The sequence below is a fragment of the Hippoglossus hippoglossus genome, chromosome 4, assembly GCF_009819705.1.
Source record: "Hippoglossus hippoglossus isolate fHipHip1 chromosome 4, fHipHip1.pri, whole genome shotgun sequence".
Lineage (NCBI taxonomy): Eukaryota > Metazoa > Chordata > Actinopteri > Pleuronectiformes > Pleuronectidae > Hippoglossus > Hippoglossus hippoglossus.
Window position 1 is genome coordinate 13,429,169 of NC_047154.1, and position 12,266 is coordinate 13,441,434.

General features: G+C 42.4%; 1 protein-coding gene across 3 annotated transcripts in view; it reads left to right on the plus strand.

Moving 5' to 3' along the window:
• Positions 1 to 12,266, plus strand: part of elavl4 (ELAV like neuron-specific RNA binding protein 4) — a 78,226-nt gene that overhangs the window by 2,206 nt on the left and 63,754 nt on the right. The window lies entirely within an intron of this gene.

A 12,266-nucleotide genomic window follows, 5' to 3' on the forward strand; every position in this document is an offset into this window, starting at 1 on the left:
ATTAGCACAGTAAGCAGGGAGAGTGGAGATTAATGGGATATTTTGCACTGGAGTCAACATCACTTTGCCATTTACATAGAAAAGGTTACTTTAAGGGAAAAGGGAACGAGGAGTAAAAAAGGGCCATGAGAAAACCCTGAGCGTTTAGGCAAAAGGGTTGTAAGAAAATCCCTGACTCGCCGCATTAAAGCGACATGAAGCTGTGGGTGTCTAATCCGCTATGGGCTCTTCATTGGTTCGGCTTCCCTTCAAACTGGCTCAGATCCACACCCCAGAGCCTCCCGGAAGCCTTCATAACCCACTGTCATGCTGCTGACTGTACCCAGGGGTTTCCGTCAACTGTATGCAAATGCGCGGCGAGGATAAGCGTTGATATACGTCCGTGAGGAGTTGGGCTTCATAAAAAAAAAAAAGAAAGAATGTTTTTCAGCTTTCTCCTTTTGAATTCTTGCACGAGTTCAAAGAACATCTGTCCAGTGTTTTGTTGTCATTATACACAGCGCACAATGCGACTGCGTTTCCCGCTGCCCATTTACACTGACAACAGTGTTATCTGCTGTTTGCATAAAGCTGCTGAATCATAAATAATTTGTTAAAACCAGTGGAACTAATTAGCTGGATTTATTATATAAATATGATTTGGCGTGCTCACATATTTTGCGGCATCTTATCTGCCTTTTATTAGGAGGATTTGGAGGTGATTAACTTAACCAGTCGTTTCCAGGGTGGAACATGATCATCAAAAGACTAGTTGCACATAATGTTGAATTCACGGGGTATAAATGAAGTAAGGAAGATAAAGTGGAGATGAAAATTTATTCAAAACACTGTTATTATTAAGTGAGTGACTACGAGGTCTTCATCATACACAGTTACATTTCTGGTAGAATGGTTTATTTTTGTGATTGTGCACATTTGTCATCAATGTGCTGCTGGTGATGAGGCGTGTTCCTGTGTTCCTGTGTGTGTGTGTGTGTGTGTGTGTGTGTGTGTGTGTGTGTGTGTGTGTGTGTGTGTGGGAGAGTGAGCGCATATGCTTGTGTATGCGTAGGAAAATGTGCTCGTGTGTGCGTGCACATGATTACCCGGGTTAAGAAAGACCATCGTTATAGTGATTAATGGTGCCTTCATTAAGCACAGCAAGATCATTTGCATACATTAGATAAATGTGCTGGAAGATTATAGTGACTTTGGTGTGTAAAGCCTCAAAAAGCAGCCTCACATTATTTATGGCGATGTTCTCAAAAGGAAACACAATGCTGCAGCGGTATCGAAAACATTGTGGTGTATATCCAAAACGAAGGAAATTAATTGTTTTATAAAACATTCAGATATTTTATCAATTAATCACTAAACAAATTGAGAAATATTTTTTATCAAATGCACCACTCTATTAAATAACCGCTTTGATTAATGAATAAATGAGGGAAAAGCTAAACGGTTTCGTCCTCGTCCACCATTCGCCTGCAGCAAAGTTTACCGTTACTTCCCCTGGCAACACCGTGCTCAGTGTGGAGTATTTGTGTGTTTGTGCATCATGTCTTGTCTTGTTTGTGTGTGTGCACATGTTCTCAGTAATCCATCGTGTGTTGCAAGATGTGGGGGAATCACATCCAGGGCCGAGGCACAAACAGAACAGATCCCTCGTGCAGTTCATGAATTTAAACTGAAATTTGCTGCGTTCAGACCGAACAGCCGCAGTAACAGTTTACAGCAATTAAGGATGACCGGGACATCTCAGCCAAGTCACCCCGGACAAAGCTGATCAAATTGAAAGAGCATGTGAGCGAAAAAGCGAACTGTAAATTATTCTTTATATCCGTCAGTGAGATCTAATTTTCAAAAGCCCACATCTAAAAACCTGCAGTGCGCCGTGCTTCAGAGCTGAATGTTGTTAATTTGTTGGAAGCTCCGCTGATTACCCACTGCAGGCAGCTGCCGTTCTTTATGTGACACCAGGCTTTGTTTGACAACTCCAATCTTTTCTGTTTCAACATTTTTTTTTTTTTTTTTAAAGAGGGCTGCATTTTATACCTTACGAGGTCCATCACCACCACTAACAGGCAAAGAAGGGAGAAGAAGAGAGAGAGAGAGGGGCTACATGGCGAATGTGTGTGGCTACGGTGCATTAGCAGGCAGGAGATATAGAGGTCATCTCTATTTCATAACAATGATTAGCTTCTTCCATCTGCTGCTCGGTGCATTTCCCCCCTTTCCCTGATTGCAGTGTTCTCTATATCAAGGAAATTAGTTCATTTATGCTCCACGACCGTGTTGTCAGCGAGGCACAAACAGGTGCAGCAGACTGTACGTCGCCACGAAGGGAAATTACGCTCGTAGAGAGGGAGAAACCCAGATCCAGATATGTGCAAAATAAGTACAATGGTGCTTGATTAATGCAGGACTGGCTGAAACAAATGTGTTTATAGTCATTTTTAAAAGTATGTTAATTGTATAAATCTTTATATTATATGATCTGCCGAAATTCAAAAAACTAACTATCTTCGGGATTCAAAAGTGTTAATTATTTTTTCCATTTTTAAGGCAATTACAGCTCATTTAAGATGGAGGTTTGATGTCGGGCTCTGTTCAGTAAAGTTTTTTAGCTTTAGGGTTGTAATAAAAAGACATGCTATTCAAGCACACCATCCCTATAGCATATAGGAAACTGGAGCGGGTCATGACCGCACCGTGCACACGCAGCATCAGAGGAACACAGCCTGTGCAGCTTTGTGCGTGTGTGTGTGTGTGTGTGTGTGTGTGTGTGTGTGTGTGTGTGTGTGTGTGTGTGAGTGTGTGTGTGTGTGTACATCATGTCATGTTTGCGCTTGATATGAGCACATGTGGTGTGTCAGTTATGGGGAACACAGAGAGGCTGAGAGATGCTACGAGGTGGGGGGGGGGGGGGCTGAAGGTTTCAGATTTGTTGGAAGAATGCACACGTGTGTGTGTGTGTGTGTGTGTGTGTGTTTTTTGTGTGTGTCGTGTCTGTTGGCCACCAGTGCTGCAGGGAGGGCCCAGTGATCAGCAGCTGAGCCTGTGTCCCGCTGGGAGCCATCACTGCAGAATAGAGCAGGTGTCTGCAGGCTCATGCACACACACACACACAGTCACGCACACACACACACTGTAAAGCTAAGCATGCTATCTCTCTCTTTCCTCACTGTCTCCGTCTTTTCTCTTTTTTTGTGCACACCCAATCCGGCAATTTAGTCTGTCCGCAGGGTGCCTTTTAGTGTGTATTTCATCTCCCATTACCATGTTTTTGATCATTACCTATTTTTCATACCCATCGAGTCTTTAGACAAGACATAAAAAAAGCCTAGAGAAGTGGATGTGATCCATAAACAAAAGAACATCCCCCAGAACAGCGCGCTGCATCGACACGGGCGCCCACTCTCAGTCAAAGGTCACCTTTCTGTGTTCAGAGAGTTTGACCTGCAAGTAACAATCTGTAATTTAAATTCGCCCATATTTTGGCACAAGGCGAAGCTCAGGTGTTGTGGATTTCGAGCCTGTGCAGACTCTTGTCTTGACATTCACGACAGAACGGCAGTCACAACACACCGATCGTGTCACTTTAACAATCGCTGTAATTATTACAGGAGGTGGGCGAAGAGCACAACCCATAATCCAACTGTAAACAAAAGGGTCGCCCCCACCACCGAAACAGCAAAGCAGAAGATTTGAACCTGCTATTATTCCGAGCTTGATTGACAGGTCTTTTAATACACTGATTAACAGAGCTACATAAAAGCTATTCAAATTTCCTGATTATGATAATGTTCGTAAACACAGCATTGAAACAGGCTTTTCAATTAGGATTTGTTAAGAAATAAAGTAAATGTGGCCAATTTAAAGCCACAATTATGTTATGAAATAATAATAATAAAATCTCTGTAATAAAAGATAAAGACAGGACCCTTGAAGAAATACAAAATGGAAAACTAGACCTCACCCACGATGCAAAAGCCTGGCAGCACACATAATTATTATAGTTTATTAATTAAATATTATATATTCTCGTTGGGTCTAGTGATTCACCTCTAGTTAGTGGCGCCATTTGTGCCGTTGCACAGGTCGACGAAAAAGAAAAAGAAAAATCTCACCTCCTGCTGATTGTTTCTCTTTTTGAATTCAAAAAAATTAATATCTCAGTGCTGCTCTTTTGCCCGGTTGAAGAAAGAATTTAATTTTCAGGGACAAATCAGTTGCCTCTGTTGGACAATGTTTTCACATCCAGCTGCAGATATTTCATTCGGCTTAAAAGGGATAAACAGGGAGCGAATAATGAAACAAACAAGAGCGGAGAGAAAGCGGCATTGTGCTCTCAGATTTGTTATTTGCAAACAAGCATTAAAAACTAAGTTTAATAGAAAGTAGGAAAAAAATGCCCCATCTACTGTTGTGACGGTGAAATTCACAGGTTTTTAAATAAATCTAATGTGACTTCAGGTCAGCACTTTTCCTTTAAAGAACAATCTGAATGTATTGGATCCTGCAGCTTCACTGAATAAAAAAAAAACTGACAGTGATATCAGCATGTACTGTAGATACAGTCTGGCATCCATACAAAAGAGGTATTAGCCAGTGCAAAGCCTTTTACTGGCCTCTCTGTGTCTGTGATAATCTCTCTCAGATGGCTTAGACACATATTCATTTTGCAAACACAATCATCCGACTGAAAGAACATTGAATCAATCAATTTTCCCCCCCAAAAAGGAATTTATGGCTCAAGTCCTGTACAGACGCCCATTTTGTAGGTGATGATTCCTGACCAGACGATACCTGGCAGTCATTTTGGAGGCAGCGATGTGAGGGAATGTGCCGCGTTGTTGACAGCTCAGCGCCTGTTGATGCTGAGCTGACAAACGCCTGCCGATACTTGAGTGATTGTCTGCGTCGGGGAACCTGGCATGTTGATGAACAACACGACCCCCCCCCCCCCCCGCTCACAGAAATGATAGTTTCAAAGTCAATGCGTTTTTATTGATTCACTAATTGCCAGGGTTTTTTTTGGTGGGGGGGGCCCAGAATATCTGCTGTCACCATGAATAAATGATGTATGGTTGACTTGTGCATTAGCGCTGATGGATGACCGCTGCAGTTACAGTAGCTGGCCACTGGTTCCACTGGGAGGTCGGCTGTAGTGGAGCAATAGGGGCCTGTGTTTACTGTGTGTTCAGAAAATAGTTTTAAATGTGTCACAGACTTTCTTTTCAATCGATGGGCTTAAGTTTGATAGCTGTTGCTGAGTAAGATATTGGACGAATGAAAAGAAAATACTGCTGGTATTTCTGTCCGAGGGAATGCCAACGCTAAGTGGTTCCTCTACACAACCCAGAGATGCGACAACATCATCATCATTATCTGCTAACCCCTCACTCCCATTAATAATAAATGAATTCTAACAGCAGCGTTCAGTTTTACTGTGGAGTCTGTCAGAAACATTAGACTTAAAGTGAGCTAATTTACAGGAATACACGGAGACATGCAGCTCTTATGTACAGTATATGTATTTATCCCTCTCTTTGTTGTATCGTAACATTATGCAGCTTACATAATATCTTGGTATTTTCTGTGTGAGAAATAACAGAGTGTTTTCGACTAAATCCTTTTCTTGAATCAGCCGAATGTTTCAAACAAACAAAATAAATGAAGCACGTCTCTAAGCATGTAGGCATTTAAACTGGAACCCGCTGGAGCTTTTTTCTCGCCGTGCATTGCCCACTTTTCTTCAGGCATGATAAAGGGCGGTTAAGCATGAAGTGACATTTGGAGAGCTGGATTTCTGCAGCGTGGGCATGTTTTCGGTCCACAATGCCGTAGGCCAGCCCTGTGACGGACTCTGGACGAGTCTCGTTTTGAAAAGGTTACTCCTTATCAAAACGCCGTACCGCAGCCGTTTATGCAGATCTGATAGTGAGAGATTTTTTCGATGAGGTTTTAAAAAACACTTAATTACAGATGGCAGGTGGCGTTTTAACTGCTCACGTTTGAAATTCACTGAAAGAAGAAACCAGGAGTCATTTCTGCAGGGAGACACATAACCACAGCAGAAATAGCGAAAATAAATAATGGAGACAAAAAGGTCTGAGTGAGCAGCAGTCGAAAAAACCTTGAGTGGGACGATCTGTAGTGCATAGTGTGTGTGTGTGTGTGTGTGTGTGTGTGTGTGTGTGTGTGTGTGTGTGTGTGTGTGTGTGTAAGAGACTCTACCAGATGGACCACAGCAGTCGCCCTGTGTGCAGTGGATGTACCCCGACCGGGATCAAACGCAAAATGAGCTGCCCCCCACAAAAGCCTGTCGCTACACCCAATGGTCAATTGACCCACCTGCACTATAGCTCGACCACTGCTGCATTTCAAACACACAACAGACAACAGGACTACAATAGAACACAAAAACAGGTTGATATCATCGTAATCACACGAAACTCAACAACCTCCGAATATAACCAACACACACCAGAGCATTTACTTTACATCGATGGCGGTTAACAGCCAGACTAAACTTGATCAGTGTGCGAGCTGCTGGCCCGCTGGAGTTGAATGTCACCCCACGCTGCGGACCGCTCTGTTGTCCAAATGGACACTAATCCACCAGAGTCCTGTTGAGAATACACTCGTAGTGCCAGAGCACATGCCAGACTCAACAGCCAAGGCATAGCTAAGCCTCTCTGGGCACCTCCGCAAACCTTTTCTCATTTGTGTTCATCTGCAGCCTCAAAGACACTGCATTATCGCTTCCATTCAAATAAATAAATTATCCATATGTTTGCTCAAAAGTGCGTAATTTGAATTTGAATGTTTAAATTTCATGTTTTTTTCTGTTTTCCCTCGTCAAAACACCAATTAATCAAAACCCTGACAAAGCACACGTCTCTGTATTATTGTGAATTAAATCAACAAAAGACGAGAGCGTTTCTGCAGTTTACACAGAGACTGAACAAGCGTTCGCTCGCTATTGCACAGTTAGAGAGGGAGAGAGGGAGAGAGACAGAGCGTTCAGCCCGAGCTTTCAAACATCCCCCCTGTCACATCCTCGCAGTCTGCAAAGCTCCGGCTGTACCAAACAGCTTTGAGTTAAAGTGGTAGAAAGTGGCTGTGACAAATGCAGCACAGCCTTGTTCCAGGATCAGCATGATGAATTCATTTCTGATCTGAGGAGCTTTCTACCAGGGGAAAGTGACACATGCAGGGGTTAAAGCCGGCGCTGCACCGTGCCCACTGACACAGGGAAGAAGAGGATGTGGGAGGAAAGCTTCAAATCTACTGAAATACTCGTCTTTAATATGGTGTTTATTTAAATAATAAAACAGTCAAGGGTCCGTCCATGACCATGGGTCCACACATTTGTAGCAAGGCCGCCCATGTGGGATTTAGTTGTTTGAGGTTTTTCAAAGCAAAATGTCTGCTTTTTATTTGCTCACAATCAACAATGACCCTTGAAGCACTGAGCTGTAACTCAATAATAAATGTCACATTTTCAGGCTTCATCTCAATGTTTTCATCTCTTTTCAATTAGTTTCTCCGCAGGACGTCTCAAAAATATATACGCGAATCTCGTGGCGTTGAAATGATGAGAAAAGTATTAGATTTTCTTTAAATAACTAGCACAGAGCTTTAACTAGAAAAACTAATCTGAAGGTCATATTTTCGGTGTTAGGATATTACTAGAGATTCTGCTGCTCCTGCTTTAGGATGTAAGTTTTCTCTTTAACGAGAAGCTGTTGCGGCAGAACTGCTTCCTCCATTACTGAATTGTCGGAACACCTCGACACACAGGCTCCTGCTTTCGGTGAGAAAGAAAAGAGGGAAGGATTTTGATTGAACCAACAACAGTGATGCAGGTGCACTTGTCTCCTCTGCGCATGAAATTACTATAAAGATAGTATCCATACATTGTACACCATTAATTCATGAGTATAAAGCCCATGGTCTTATCATTGAAAGCAAACAACAAAAGTCATCTGAGTCCAAAACCGTCCCTCACTGTCCGGAGGCAGCCACATCGTGTTAATAGCTGTCTGCTGTCTGGGACTCTGTGATGCTGAGTTTGTCGTCGGGCAGGGAGGCGAGCGCAGTTGAAGCCTATGATTCTCATTTGTTGATTGTTACCGGCAGAGGGTGGACACCTGCCAGGAAAGAGGCGATCATCAGACTGAGTAGCACAGCAAGATGCTCCTACTGCCAGAACTTCAATAGAGCAACTCAATCTATCCTTCAAGGACAAATCAAGCAGAGGCTAAAAAAGCCGCAGCACGCCGAGGAGTGTGTTCTCCTCTATTAGATGTATTAGGTTGTTTTACAGCGTAGGTTACTGCGGTATTTTGAAGTGAAATCCCCAAAAAGTAATGCATTGTTCTCCAAAGCATTGATTATACTACATTACAGTGCTGTTTCCGGACACTGTGGCAGGAATAATTCAGTTTCAGATTGGGTTTTCCATCTTTTGTCCTTGGTTGCATCAATTTGTTCTCAACCCCACTCGGAAAAAATGCAAATATCAGTTTTGCTGTGAAAACACAACTTTTCCTTCTCTTGTTAATAATCAAGGTATTTTCTTGCGACACTTTGAGGTAACACCTCGGCTGTCATCCTCACTTCTCCTCCTTTAAATAGAAGCCTTATTATGTGGAGTGAAACATAGGACAGGTGTTGAGACACCGCATCTGGCAGTTGACAAGACTCAAACCGAGAGCCACCCACAATGATCACAGTCTGCACAATGCATATTCAAACCTGCCATACTGAGCACGCTTTACTTTACCTGCTCTTTCACACTTGTTATCCGAACAGTGCATGTCGGCTGCTGTCAGAGTATGAACTATTGTGTGTGTGCAGAACTGTGCGACCAGTATTTTCAATAGCAGTTTGAAACTGGAGATTTGGTTTCAACAAGCTGTGATTTCCAAAGGGCGTGGCAGAGCAACAGCATCACGGGTTTGTGCAAAAGAACCCGAGGGAGTGAGAGTGACAACGCAGACTGCAGTTAATCCATTAAGGTCTGAAACGAGGAGGGGTTTAGGGTGGAGGCGCAGGGCAGAGTGGAGGGCAGGGGGAGTTCATGTCAATTAGCCAGCTCTCTGCTTTCTCAATTAGCAGGATGGAAACACAGGCTCAAGCGCACTTCTGGGCTCCGGCCCTTAAAACGCTGTCGACACAGACGTCACCGTGTCAGACTGCGACGCACTTCCCGAACCAAAATATTGTGTGCCTCCTTTTTTTTCTTTTTATGAAAGTACGAGTGTGTGTGTGTGTGTGTGTGTGCATTTATGGATGTGAACCAGAGCCAATCGGTGAGATGGGATTTCACATTGCTGACGGTGTGGCTGGCCCTCCTGGGTTTAAGCCACAAAAGCTTTTTAACTTTCTAAACTTTACAGGAGGAAAGAAATATCATTTGCCTCCTTAAAAAACTATTTAGCATCGGTCATCATTTAAAACGGCCAAATAATGCATCCAATCAACGCTGTGTACGTTTTTGTGCAAAGTCTGACCAAATGAAAATTACATTTCAAAAAGCACTGTAGTCGCTTTAGTCATTACCTTTAATTACATCTCTGGCATTTTTACATTTGCTCACTGTTACGTTGCACTTTATTCGCAGACGGACATAAACTATAAGAAAAGTGGCCACATCCACCGGTTAATAAGCTATAGTGCTAGATCTCTGACATACACACTGTAAAGTATCTCAACATGGATGCCCTTGATAGAGCCACTCCCTCCATCTGTCCACACACATTATTATAACGCACAGTGTGTATCCTTTACTAGGACATGGCAACAACATGGTTCCATCTTTGGTATGTGTCTGTATGTCATAACTACACACACACACACACACACACACACAAACAAACACTTCACCACACAACACGCAGCAAACAGCAGATTGTGTTTATAGCTAATTTACTGAGTAGTGGCAGTCACTTTCATTGCTTTATAAAACCACGGTCCTGCAAAGCAATTTGGGGAAATGACACAGCGAGTAAGACAACTGTGAGACTATTTCCAATTTCAAAACACATTCTCATTTGGAGGAAAGGTTATTTGGATCGTATTACAGAGGGAGAAAGCAAAATCTTATGAAATAATGATCACCCACTATTTTCACCCAACGTTTTACCGCCTCTGCCCATCAACGTTTAAAAGTTGATACAACAACGAATGTGATTTGTGATGGGGGCATTGCCATGTATCTGCTTTCCTGTTCTTTACATTGAGAAATTCAAAAAAAGCAACAATAAAAAAATATGGATGTGGAAGAATAATATAGCAGTGAGATGGAGATTTTATATTTTTTGCCAGGTCCAACCCAAGGCCTTTATTAAACTGAAAGGTCAGAGCAGGAGGATAAAAGATGGACAGGAAACTGAGGGTTTGTTGCCTGAACTATTCAACTGCAAATGTCGCTTCTCTCTGCTCTTTTGGCAGGAAAGATACAGACGCACATGACAAAGGAGAAGAGACAAAGATGCTCTTCTATTTTAATCCCTTTTTCGTTTGGGTTTCACTCCACATCATTCTCCCTCTGTTGGGATAAATATACAGTATGACCGCTTCAAATCTCCATACTGCCAGTGCCATGGTTTTCTATCCTATCTGAAACAAAAGCCAGCTTGTTTAGCCCATCTTCTGTGTGTGTGTGTGTGTGTGTGTGTGTGTGTGTGTGTGTGTGTGTGTGTGTGTGTACTGCTCAGGCCTAATTGAAGGCACACTGAGAATTCTCATTAGTATGTCAGGCACATGGTTCTGCTAGGCTAGCTCGCTAGCTGTAGCTCAGCAGACAGGTGGGGAGGTCGGAGGTGAAGTGGAGTCACTGGGGAGCTTCAGCTCACTGCTCAGTTTTTTGGTGTGCTCGTCTTTTCCCTGTTTTCCCTCTTTACCAACATTATTTTTTCAGTGTGTTGATTTGGGAGCTCATTTGTGTAGCTACTTGATTCACCGTCCACATACACCTATTAGTATTAGTACATATATTATGTGGTACGTGTGGTGTATCATACCCTTTGTTTACAATGTGGGATCATCATTGATTATACATACTCACAGCAGTGAGGTACAGAGGGCATTATTTAACTCCAGGATTTGCTTGAATATCAGTGTTGTTGTGAGAGGAGGTGACAGAAACTACCGTAAATCACTTAGAAAGAAGCTGCCAATGAATATATTTGATTATTTGCTTTATCTATCTCAGGTCGAAGCTTTATTTTTGTTTTTGTAATCTCAGAGCAACAGTCCAACACCCCAAAAAAGCAGCAAATCTTAACTTTGGGATGCTGGGAAAATGACAATAATTAGCACCTTGACTTAAACAATTAATAACAAATAATTAGTTTCAGCTTCACTGAAATTCAAGATTGCTGCATCTACAGATCATGTAGACAACAATTAGTTGTTGTTTTTTTATCGAAAAATGTGACCATAACCTGGACTCCACAGGAATTTTTCACAATTACAAATATTATGTGAAACTCGGTTATAGTCACATGTCAGTGGATTGTGTAAATAAAGAGCGATCATGCATCGGGATGTATCTGGGAGAGAAGAAATCTCGGAGTTTATTATGGACGTCTGCTAGTTACATTAGCTCTGCCAGGTCTCACTCAGCTGAGCTAATTGAAACAAACCAGCATGAGAGTCAGAGCTGACAAGACGACAAAGAAAAATCACATGCTGGGAAACATGGTGAGTGTGTGTGTGTGTGTGTGTTTGTGCATTTGTATTTGAATATGCTTATGTATTCCTATCGAGCAGGGTGTGGGGGACAACATGCATTTCATTTCCATTCTCAGTGTAAGCATGTGTGTATGAAGGAACAGCCGAGTGCTGCAGCTGCCAGGTAACTGTGTTAAAGGAAGCAAGAGCTCCCTCTTCTTGTCTGTCTGAGACAAGCTGGACAACATTAACCTGAGGCAGGTTCGCTGCAAGGCATGGACAATTGTCTTCAGAAATCAATCAGTAGAAGGAATCAATAGGAAAAACATTTTTAAAAAACTGATGTGACGATTAGAATTTGTGTGAATAATTGGCAACAGTATTTTTAAACAAAATTTGATTGTAACATTTGATTAAATAGATGATATTTACAAATCAAAAAGATGAACATAAAGATTTGTCTATGAGAAAGTACTTTTTGAATGGTGTGGTTTTAGGAGCCCAGGCTGGGGGTTATGTTGAGGTGGAAGAAAGGGGGGGGGGGGGGGGGGGGTGGGGTCTCAGAAGGAACAGGGACTGGGCCTATACATTCAAACACC